The following is a 12,761-nucleotide window of genomic DNA, read 5'->3' as shown; positions in this document are numbered from 1 at the left end:
ACTTAATTTCTAAAAATGGAAATAATAATAAAGTGGATGCAAATTAAAGAGACTGAGAGAGCTTGACAATTACTATTTTTCTGTAAAAAAAAATAATTGGTAATCTACAACTTCAAATATCATAAGACATAATCGAGAAGAAAAATGGCAGAAGAAGAGAGGAGAGAGAAAAAGAAGAAGAGAGAAAGGATGGCAAAGAGGGCAAAGACATGTCGAATAACAGGGGAGGAGAGGAGGGAGAAATGATTTTTTTTTTTAAATAGTTAAATGTATGGATATTGGATGAGTAAGGGTAAAAAGGTAAAATAACAATAACGGAGCATTAACGGCTGTTAAGTCTAGGGGTATTTGGTGCACTTTAAGTTTAAATAGGGGTATATTATGTAATTTGAAACGCGCGGGTGTATTTGGTGCATTTTTGCAAACCTCGAGGGCATTTCATGAAAAAACCGTAAAATAAAAGTTTTAGAATTTTAGGTGGTAAAACACAAATTTGGATTTTTTTTTTTTTAGGTGGTAAAGCACAAATTTTCCTTTTATTTATGTTGATCACAATTGAAATTCTTGACTAAGAAAATTTAAAACTAAGGGCGAGATTGGTTGGAGAGATTTATCTAAGGGAAACGCGATCAACTGCCTGGATTTCTTTTTGTGTTGTTTGTTACTCCAATTTAATTATTCACTTTACCTTTATTTTTTTCCCACTTCTCCAACGGTAATTGACTCCCAATTATATCTTACGTACGCACTTGGTGTACAATAAATTAATATACATTATGGTAAGTTTACACATTTTTTGGTAACTTTTAGCATGTTTTAACTAACTTTTTAAATTATAATTATTTTTTATGGATAAATTTTTTAAAGGGTTACGTGATTAACCTTTTGCATTATTAATGATTTTTAAAGCACAATTTTTATTAAAAAGAAAATTATAGCATATCACTAAAAAAAATATACAAGTTTTCCATTATATCGGGTAATTTTACATATATTCCTCTTACAATATTTATTACTAGTCTTAAATGCGTGCGAGATTATATAAAAACTACAAATTGTGTTATGACAACTAAAAATAAGTAATATGTTAGAAAAATTGTTCAAAAAGTTCATATGAAGAAAAATTAGATATAATCTGTAGTTAAAAGCATTTACATATATAGTTAAACAATGTAATACACATATTATATGACGAAAAATCTAAATTATAGTACTAAACTAAAGAAAATTAACATATAAATAGTGTGTTTCTTAGAGAAATTGGGAAAAAGGATTTCCGAAATTGATTGACTTTTTTGTTAGAGAAATTGGAATTGAAAAATGGATTCCGAAAATTAGGTTTTGATAGTAGACAAAGAATGTCGTTGAGTGGATTATTTGGAATGCAACATTGAGCGTCGTTCCACCATTTGGACTGCAACATAGTTTTTTTTATGAATTAAAATGGAGAGAATTAAGGGGTTATGAATTAAATGGAGAGATGTTTTCCTAAGTTATTAGCCATTTTAACAGTGACAAACATACATTATGTAGGAGAAAATTAAGGGGTAATTGATTAACTTTTTGACTATTTCTTTTATTATTTTTGTGTCATTACGAACGGTGGGTTAGTTTGTTGTAATTAAGTGTTTGGTTAAAAAAAAAAATTCATTTTTTAATTCTTGACCCTGATTTTGGTGGGTTAAGTTAGTTGTAATTAAGTATTTGGTAAAAAAAGTCTTTTTTTTTTATTTTGAATTTTTGTCAGTTGTTACTTGTTGTTTCATTAGTGGCGTAATTTGTGGTTGCGCCTACGTAATATTTAATGTGATTAAGTTACTTTTTTTATAGTTTTCCTTATTTATTTCCGACTTTTTCCTTTATGATGTTATTATTGTGGTTATTGACTCATTTTCTTTTTTCCTTTTTATTGTATTTAATACGTATTGTAATATAATTTATGGTTAGTAGGGGCATGTTAGCATTTTCTATAGAGGACACCAAAAGTGTATTCACTAAAATAACCTCAAGTGTGCCCTTATAGAATAGAGATATGTCGGATGTAATTAATCAAGAGTTTGTGTTGACTCTACACACCCCAACCCCAAGGATCATTCTTATCTCAAAAGTCTTTTCCACCCGATTAACGTTAATTAACTATCACTTTGATCACCCTTGGCTATCTTATTGCACCACACTAAGAGCATCTCCAATGGTTGTAGCTAGGGACTAGCTTGAAATTTATAAAAGTTTCAAACTAATAGCTAGACCATTGGAGTGAATATTATAAATTAGCTTGGCCAAGCAAATTAGCTTGTTTAAGCTAATTTGCTTGACAACTAGCTACCAAATTTGCCAAATAAAAAAATGACAAGTGGAACAAGTAGGACCAATTTAAATAACAAGCTATTTGCTAGCCATTGGAGCATAAATTAGCTAGACAATAAAATAACTTGAAATCTTATGTGGCATAACAAGCTAATTGTCAAATTAGCTTACCATTAGAGATGCTCTAACTGGCGGAAGGAGGATAAGGGCATGGAAATGGTGGTTGCATATTGAAGGGGAGAGGTGGTGGCCATAGGGTTCTCTTTGATTTATTTTGAGTAAAACGAAAACAAGTTGGGATAGGAAAATGTTTTGTTTTCCATTTTCTCTCTATCCCGTTTCTTATTGTCATTCCCTTTAGTCCTTTACCATTTGCAAATCAAACTCCCCTTGTTGACTATCTACAATTATGGGGAACATGGGTAAGTGATAAGGGGAGACTTTTTTTTATTATTTTTCTTCTAAAAAAAGAGTGAAAATGAAGATTAATACAATCACATTTTGAAAAGACCGATTCGCAACTTAATGCTAGAAAACTATAAAATTTTTAAAATATTTCCATTTTCATATAATTCCGATATAATGTACATGTCATCATTGTGGTTTTATATTTTGGTCTCGGTTTAATATAAGTTCGCCAAGTGGAATTGTGAATTTCCTCTGGACAAAATTTCCAATTTAATTGGTGAGTTTTCTTGATAAGCCACACTGTGAATTGATGATTTTGTCTTGAGAAAAATCGTAATTTTGTTTGGGTGATTCTAATTAATCAACAAAAACTATCTATGAATAGTATAAATTATAAAGTATAATCGTAAATAAATTGATTTTCAAGGGACCATATTATTCATTTGAACAAATGAATGCGTAGTAGTTAAAATATTTGTTACTCATACTTACTTAGAGCCAATACATGCAATAATACAATCTAATGCATTTAACCTAGACAATTTCTCAAAATTAGTTTAGACAACAAAATATAAAATTAGTCAAGATGCTCTAATTAAAGGGTCATATAGATGAAAGTTAAAAAAGAAAAGATTAATTAGGAGGGCGTGAAAAACACACAACCAAACAAGAACAAGGCTTAATTAACTTGATGATAAAGCCAATCCAACCACCCTTATTTTGGACAATGCTTAAGATAAAGTTTGTCCACTTTAACTTTTTTGTTAAATCATGTTTCCTGTTAAGTTTTCCATATCATGCTAATTATTATTATCTTATAACACTATTCAATTGTTTCTGATAAAGTGTGCATTACCATATGGATTAATGTATTGATTATCAAGAGCCTTTGTAGGCTGGATGACAATTTGACAAAGGGTGCTGGGATGGCCTACGCATCATCAACCATAACCTAGGGGTATGCCACGTATTAAAATAAAACACTAATGTTGTGGTTGTATAGAGCGTTTGAAGGACAAATGAAATAGACGAGATTACATAGCTTGAGTATGTATCACCTCTCAAAACTTAAATCGAATGAATGTATAGTACCACCTCCGTTTCAAAAAGATCTTTACAGTTACTATTTGCACGGACTCCTATAAAATATTTAACTACTAATATATTCAATTTCGTATTTGAAAAAATTATAAAAATTTGATATTCTGAAAATACATCTCGAGACCAATCTAACAAAATCATACATGTAACTCTTTGATGTATATAATGGTAAGAATTTACGGTCAAAGTTTTAATACTTTGGACACATTTTCCAAAGCGTAAAAAACTTTCTGAAACGGAGGTAGTAGTTAACAAACACAAAGGAGTTAACAATATCCAAAATTATTGTGATTTTTTCTTAATTTAATATAGTAATGGTGCGTGATTACATTTCATAGTATGTTACTATTGATCCATATTTAACTTACACTGTATGTTTCACCGCCTTTGACGAGTGGACTAATCTCCAATGAAAGTTTGCATTGGTACCTCGATGGACAACATCTCTTCCAACTGAGGTTTTTCCATACAGAAGACTCGACCCCGAGACCTTGATTAAAGGAGGAAAGAGACCCTTAACCGCTCATGTCTAACCCCAATTTATAGGAACAATGTGATAATGATTAGGGTAATATGCTATGGTAACAAAAAGATGCAAATCACGGACTAATTCGATGCGGAACCAATAATCTAGTCATTCTCACTATACAATATTCCATCAAGGTCAATGCTCCCGTTATCATCAAAATTTCAGCTCCGGACAAACCACATGAATTAAAGAAAAGCTATTATTTGGGTACGAGCGATGTCCCGGATTATTATATAAATAACAATTAATTATTATATTCTTTAATGAAATTATGTTTGAATTTTTTCACAAGATAATTATTCTGCATTATATTAATATAACTAGATTAGGTCTCATACACGCACTGTTATTTATAAAATTATAATTTGACCATATTTTTATAAAATATTTGAGTAACAAAGAGTTATTCGAAAATAAATTAGTATAAAGTACAAAAGATTTTGACAGATTTTCAAAAGATTTACAGATTTATGTTTTAGTATAACGTAATAGATTTTGCAAAGATAACATCTGAAAGGTCATAACTCAATTGAATAATGTTATAGTGTTAAAATTAGAGATAGCGATTTGAATCTTATCTTAATTTTTAAACGCGAATGGATTGATAACAAGAATTATTTATGGATTTAGTGATCGAGAATGTCCCATAATACGCATACGTTGGTAGAATATATAGCACATATATAGATTATGTAATATTATTAAATTTAGTACTTGTTGGGTTTAATAAGACTAGCCTCACCTAATTAGGTATCCATTAGGTGCAACAAGCTGGAATTATTAAGCAGTGCACGTAACAAAGTGTTTAATGTTTCTATATATAAATGGGGGCTTACTAAATCCCGCCCCACTATAACACTATTACTCACCCGTCCTATTAAATGTCCTAACTATCCCTCCTAATATTTACCCCTTCATATTTTTTACCTTTCACCTTACTTTTACTCACCCCAAAATCCGGCGGCTTCCACCACTCCGGCAAGCACTTTTTCTGGCGACGCAAATCTCCGGCAAAAAAATGCGTCGAAATTCTTACATGTACGAGTCATCCGGGAGAACATCCACGTCATCCCAAGAGATTTTTTTTTGTCCGGCAAAACTTACAGAGGATTCTCCATTTTAAGCTTCCACCATGGTAGAGACTTCTGCAGTTTAAGCTCGTACCATGGTATGAGCTCAAACTGCAAAAGTCTCTACCATGGTGGAAGCTTAAAATGAAGAAGCCTGCATATTAATTCGATTTTAATTATAGTTGAATTTGAAATAATTATTCCAGAAAATATTAGTTAGACTTTTTCGTTTTGAGCTCGCACCATGGTGGAGACTTCTGTTGTTTGAGCTTCTACCATGGTGGAAGCTTAAAACGAAGAAGTCTACACCATGGTGGAAACTTAAAACGAAGAAGTCTACACCATGGTGGAAGCTTAAAACGCATAAGTCTCCATGCTAAAAAAAATATAATTCTATTTTTTTATTTGATTAGTGATATTAAATACGAAATAGTTTTGGTAATTAAGTGTTGAATTGAAATAGTTATTCCGGAAATAAATTAGTTAGACCTTTTCGTTTTAAGTTCGCACCATGGTGGAGACTTCTATTAAGTCTAACTAATTTTTTTACATAGAATTTTATTTTACTTTTGTTCGATTGAATTTGTAATTGATATTAATTATTTATTTAATTAATTTATTAATATATTTTACACTAATTAAATAAAAATATACTATTACATTTTTTCTCGCATGAAGACTTCTATGTTTGAAGATCCTACAACGGTAGAGACTTATTCGTTTTAAGCTTCCACCATGATATAAGCTCAAACAACAGAAGTCTACATCATGGTGCGAGCTTAAAACGACAAAGTCTACCTAATATTTTTCGGAATACTCGTTTCAAGTTCAACAATAATTAAAATCAATACCTAGTATTTAAAAAACACAACCAACATTATTTTAATGATACGTAGCAACACCATATTGAGGACACGTGTACCAACCTTATTAATCTTTTTATTTACTTTTTGTTATAAAAAATTAATTGTCATTCATTATTCCACTTTATGCCATTTAGACCTGATCAAGACGAGCCCTACCCGCCCGAAATTTTTGCGGGTTTGGTAGAATTTTCCGGCCTAGTTTCCGGGCCCGACCCGAAAATTTAAATTTTTTGGGCGGGTTTGGAAAACACAAAAATACACCTTTTAGTTATAAATTTGGCCCGGCCCAAAAATGGTCCGAAAAGCCCGGTAATTTAGGCCCAAAAATAGTGGGTTTGGGCACAAATTTTCGGCCCGAACCTTGGCCCGGCCCTACACGACATACAGGGCTGGTTTTTATGGCCGGGCCCGGCCCGTCGTTTGATCAGGTCTAATGCCATTAGTTATTATGTATTGCACTATTAATCCCCGTCTCTTTAATTTACTAGAATTGTACTCCCTCCGTCACAAATTTATAGTCCCATTTGACTATAAAGCACGGGTTTTTGTGGAATATAGTACACAGAAATCAGTACCGGGTATTTAAAAAATACAATCAACATCATTTTAATGACACGTAAGCAACATCATATTGAGGGCACGTGTACCAAAATGGAATATAGTACATTAATAATTGATTTGTATGTGAAAGTGAAATATAATACATGGAAAGGAAATATAGTACATGAGGAATTGAAATATAGTACACATGGGGAAATTTTGTTGGTTTCCAGTGCATTTTTAATTAATATAGTACATGAAAAAGTGGAAAGCATAATGGCCAAAATAGAAACATGACTATAATTTTGGGACGCTCAAAATAGAAACAACATTATAAAAATGGGACGGAGGGAGTACCAAAAATTAGGATCGATACTCAACTTAATCATGCCTAAACAGCCGTCCCCTACTTCATCTTCCCCATTCTTCACATTCACATTAACTCTCCAACCTTAATTATTTTTAATGTCAATTTAATTCAATCCCCAAATCTTCCCCCCTTCTCATGTAGCATTAATTTAAAATTTAACCTCCCACTAATAGACTTTTTGACTGATACATTTTGAAACGGTAGGAGATTATAGGGTGTTTTAATTCAACATTTTGATTGTATATCTTCATGCATGCAATTCAAGTTTTAGTCCCCCCTCTCTAAGCATATTAGAAGTATGTTGTTTATTTTTCTTACTTAATTAGTTGAAATTCATTTTGCATAAAAGGAGAATCTTATAATGTATAGTTTACATGCAAATAATTAAAGGTGGGTAAATCGTCAAAATCCTTTGAGACTTTTAGGTGAGTTTTATTTGTATATTTTTGTTGTTAGAGAACTTACAATTAGTTTTAGTTCTCCTATAAGAAAAGTTTTGTCAGTATAGTTCAATAGTTAGAATTTGTTAAGCCTTTCCCTCAATTGGATAACATGAGTATATTCATAAACTGTAACAATTGCAAATTTGTTTGGTCTTTGTACATATATATGTTATTGGTGGTAATAGGTGATTAAAGTGGTTCTACTTTTTTCAGGGGAGATGAACATAAGCAGAAAAACGCAATGATTAAAAAGACAAGAGTTCATAGGTCATAAAGTTTTATTATTGTCATTTGTTTTAAACACCTTCTAACGACTGCTTAAGAACAACATAACGTACTTCTAAACTCCATTACACGACCAACATAAACTGGCCAGTTCGTCGAACGGGCTAAAAACTAGTTGAATTAATATGGAGGCTTCTTCATTTTAAGCTTCCACCATGGTAGAGACTTCTGCGGTTTGAGCTCCTACCATGGTACGAGCTTAAACTGCAGAAGTCTCAACCATGGTGGAAGCTCAAACTGAATAAGCCTCTGTAAGTTTTACCGGAAAAAAAAAAATTATCTCTTGGAATTCCGTGGATGTTCCCCTGGATGATTCGTACATGTAAGAATTTCGACGCATTTTTTTGCCGGAGATTTGCGTCGCCGGAGTGGTGGCTGCCCGGAATTTGGGTCGCCGGAGGTCTGGCCGGAGTGGTGGCCGTCGGAATATTGAAAGGTTGAAGGTGGGTGGTAAGGTTGAAGGTAAACCATGAAGGGGTGAATATAGGGAGGGATATTAATGACATTTAATAGGGCGGGGTTTAACGCTCCACATTAAAATTCCTTTTTCCAATATGAACTCATTCATTTCTTATCATCAGATGATCATATTCATAATCAAAGCTAATGCTTTTGGAATTTTGTTTTAATTTTTTAACATTTGAGGATATTTTTTTATTTTTTTTTTCCAAATTTCAAGATTTGATTTCTGCAAACCAAAAAAATATAGAGGATCAAAGAAGGCAAATTGTCATTGATATGAAGATATAATAGAGGAAGACTAGTCATTTTTGTTAGAGGGGGCCCAGGAGGGTAAGAGTTTACAACTTACGCTACCACAACGAAGGATGCAACATCATTTTGGAGGATATAATCCATTACCTGTGATAATGGAGTGAGTTAGTTTTTTTAGGAACACATCAACGGGAGATTATATTAATAAATCGTTGGTAGCCGTAGCCAAAATACAATCCGGAAAATCATCAACCCACAAGGTTGGAAATGAGCCAAGGTATGAGATACTTTGTTGCCGCTACGCTTAACAAAAGACCAAATAACTTCATCAAAGCAAGAACGAAATTGGATAATATCCTCTATTACTAGTGTAAAACTGCCGTTGCCTTTCACACCACTTCGCAAGGCTTGTATAACCAACAAACAATCACTCGGTGCAGACCCAACCCCCCTTCCCACTTCCAAGCACAACAAATTGTCCTTCACCTCCGCCACCCCTGTCTCCCATTTCTCCACTCCCTGCCATATTGCACAAGCTATCACCCCCACCCGTTGCGCGCTACCATGCCCAACCTTGAGCCCACCTCACCTAATAGTCCAACATCAACGTTCACCTTAGCCCACCCCTTTGCGGATGGCGACCACGTATCAACATAGGGAACTCCCCCCAACAGACTACCCGAGCCAACACTACTCGGTTGCTCACCACTTACATAGCCTAACTAACAATTTATCCGTCTCCACCACCACATTCTCCATGACCACCTTATTACGAGCGCCCTAAACAATCTAACATAGTGTTAATTATAAAAAATCCTCCATGTCATCCTTATCAAGCTCGGCGAAGCACCGCTCCCACCAATCTAATAACGAACAACACCTCCAAGAGAGAAGATACTCATACTTGGATTTACTCCAAATGGTCTGAGCCAATGAACACTCCTTAAGAGCGTGCAGTCCCGTATAATTCGCTACCTAGCACACCCCACAAGTTGCATCGTAGCTGGACATTCTTCTACTAATTCCCTTCCTGGTAGGCAGAGCCTCATGGAAAGCACATACAAACAATTTCACCCTTGGTTGAGTTTTAAGTTGCCACACCTTTCTCCACAGATTGTGTGGGTTTGAAGTAGTCATCTCTTCCTTCGTCCATTCGTCCCTAAACATGGCCTTATATGTTGACTTCACCGAGTAATTAATCACCATCGCTTTCGATGTAACACCGCGACAATTCTCCTTTTTCTAGAAACCTTTTTAATATAAATATAGAGAATTATCAAAGTATTATCGCCCGTGTGAAAACGTATCGGCTTATTCAGAATTTTGCAGCGGAAAACATAATGAATAACTTTAAGTTTATAAATGGTCAACTACGGAATTAAGTCCAAAACCAAACGACGAAAAGCAAAGTCAACATACTCAATTCAACAAGTTTAAGTCCACTGAAACGAACCAAATCCAACTTAGAAAATTAAATTAAACTACAAGCTCTCCAATCCCGGACCCAATGATGCATCATCTTCAAATTAACATGTAGATGGACAATGATTATTGATCCTTAGAGAATGCTCACCAAAATGGGTCATCACAAGATTAATAAGGCATAGCCATGATCAACACACACAAACAAAGCATGGATCAGCAAAGCTGAGTACTACATACTAAAACAATAATAATCCTAACATGATTCTATTAAACGAACAATCCTAACGTGATACTAATTAGAAATAGTAAACAATGAAAAGTTCAAACATAAAGCTTCACATATAACTTTTACTAGACTGACTTTAAATAATAATTCATTTAGATGAATTAGGCAATGGACTGAGTTGTCTAACTGAAAAGCTTCCATTTGGAAGACAGAATACGGGCGCAACTCCGTATTCCTATGACCTGCGATATCGAGGAACCTTTTAATTAAATAGAACACGGTGATCAATGCGGTCCCAGAAAAAGCCATGGGCTACCACCATGAACTCCAACTTCTAATTGTACAGACGTGCACAGTCTAAAGCTATTGCTATCTGGTTTCACTTTACATGATTATCAATTAAGTTCGTTGTGACTCATCAACAACATACACAATACAATCAACAAATAATTACAACTTTTTTTTTATCTTGGAATTTATTAAGTGGTCAAACAACTTACAATCCAGGATTAATTCCAACTTTAATTCCATCTTTCCTTAACCAATGATTAACTACCTTTCATAGGTGTAACTATCAACTTACTACACAAGGTCCACGGTCCTCATAAAGTAGTGAAATATTAAAAGGGAACAACGATCCATCATGATCCACACCAATATATAAATAATATAAAGTTCCCGAATCGATGATGCTTGCATAAATCAATCATGCCAACATAATGTAAATCTCATAATAAAATTCTAAGTTCAACATGTTAATCATATGTTAATCCAAGGGCATCGAACATGCAATTTCCAATATAATCAAGTCATACATGAATTCAACAAAGTTTTCATTCATAGTATCACATCCATAAACACATAGGTATGTACGTACCTTGCGTAAACAGATTGCGAGGCCACTTTAACAATTCAAACATCGCCTAGGGAGAATTCTCCACCTAAAAAAAACCCAATATAAATTCATATCAATTCCCCTTGAATTTACAACAACATTAAAGTACTTAAAATTTTTCCTAAACATATTTAGAATATTCCCCAACATCAAAACTTAACCACTTAACCTCCTAGCATAGTAATTACTCCACTAATGATCCCAAATTATCATAATCTCCAATTAAGCATCCCTTTTTAAAATTCCAGCAATATAAAGAAGTTTAAAGCTTCACCAAAACCAAATTAACATGCTTAGAATCACAAAAACCGTAACTTTAATATTCTATACTCATCCTACCATGATTTTAAAACCATTAAAACCTTAAAATTAATGCTTTAAATAATTAAGACCATTATTTCAATTCAATTATATAATCTGAAAATTAAATTATTAATTATACAAAACATATAAATTTAAAATTCATAACTTAATCATAAAACTATAAATTTAATTCAAGAAACATAAATTAAATTATTAAAACGTAATTAAATCATTGATTAGTTTTAAGGGTTTTGGAATTAACCAATTAAAGAAGAGAAGGGAGACTGGCCGGCGACAGGGGTGGCGCGCGGCTAGGCGACGGGGTGAAATTAGCGCATTGTTTCAGTTACGACTAATTGGATAAATCAAAGCACCCACTTCCAAATCCTCCGGCGAAATACCGTGAGGTGACAATCTCTCCTTGTTTGCGTGCCGGGTAGCCATGGGTCAGACCATAGGAGGATACTCACATTATTTCATACCCTCCAACGCATCCCTCTCCTCACAACTCATCGTGCCTCTCAAATCCCCCTCCACGTATAACTCGGTAAACTTCCCAACTCCGCCTCCATAAAGGAAGAGCTAGGATAGTAACGAGCTTGAGAATTTGTTCTAAGAGACTACCCGGGTACATAAGAATTCGCCATGCCTGCTTCCCGACTAAAGCCAAATTGAACAATTTAAAATCCGGGAACCCTAGACCCCCCCTCCTCCTCCTTTGGTCTACACATTTTTTCCAAGCTACCCAATGTATCTTCCTCCCTCCTGCTTTTGACCCCACCAAAACTAGGCCAACACGGAATGTAAGTCGTCACAGAATGTGGATGGAAACTTGACCACACTCATCGCATAGGTAGTGAAAGTCCAAGATTCCGATCATATATGCACATCTACCATTCATACTCCTAACTTCTCCGCCAAACTCACCCTCCTCACATTCGATATTCCTTTACTAAACGAGATAATCGTCTTGTCGGAATTAAATTTTTGACCCGACGACATCTCGTATAGATCCAAAACCTCTTCGATCGTATCTCATCCTACACGTCAAGTTTTGAGAAAATATTACAATCATCTGCAAATAATAAATGAGAGATAGGAGGAGCCAAGGGGGAATGTAATTGCAATGAATCACAATATGCTCCTCCGCCTTCCTGATCAAGTGAGAGAACACCTTAGCACACAAAACAAAAAGATACGGAGAAATCAGATCCCCTTGTCGAATGCCTCGACCGGGGAAGAATTCCTTAATAGGACGCCCATTAATCAACGTTGAAAA

This window comes from Spinacia oleracea, chromosome 6, assembly GCF_020520425.1.
Source record: "Spinacia oleracea cultivar Varoflay chromosome 6, BTI_SOV_V1, whole genome shotgun sequence".
NCBI classification, from domain to species: Eukaryota; Viridiplantae; Streptophyta; class Magnoliopsida; order Caryophyllales; family Amaranthaceae; genus Spinacia; species Spinacia oleracea.
The sequence above is the reverse complement of the archived record's forward strand: the minus strand, read 5'-3'. Positions refer to the sequence as shown.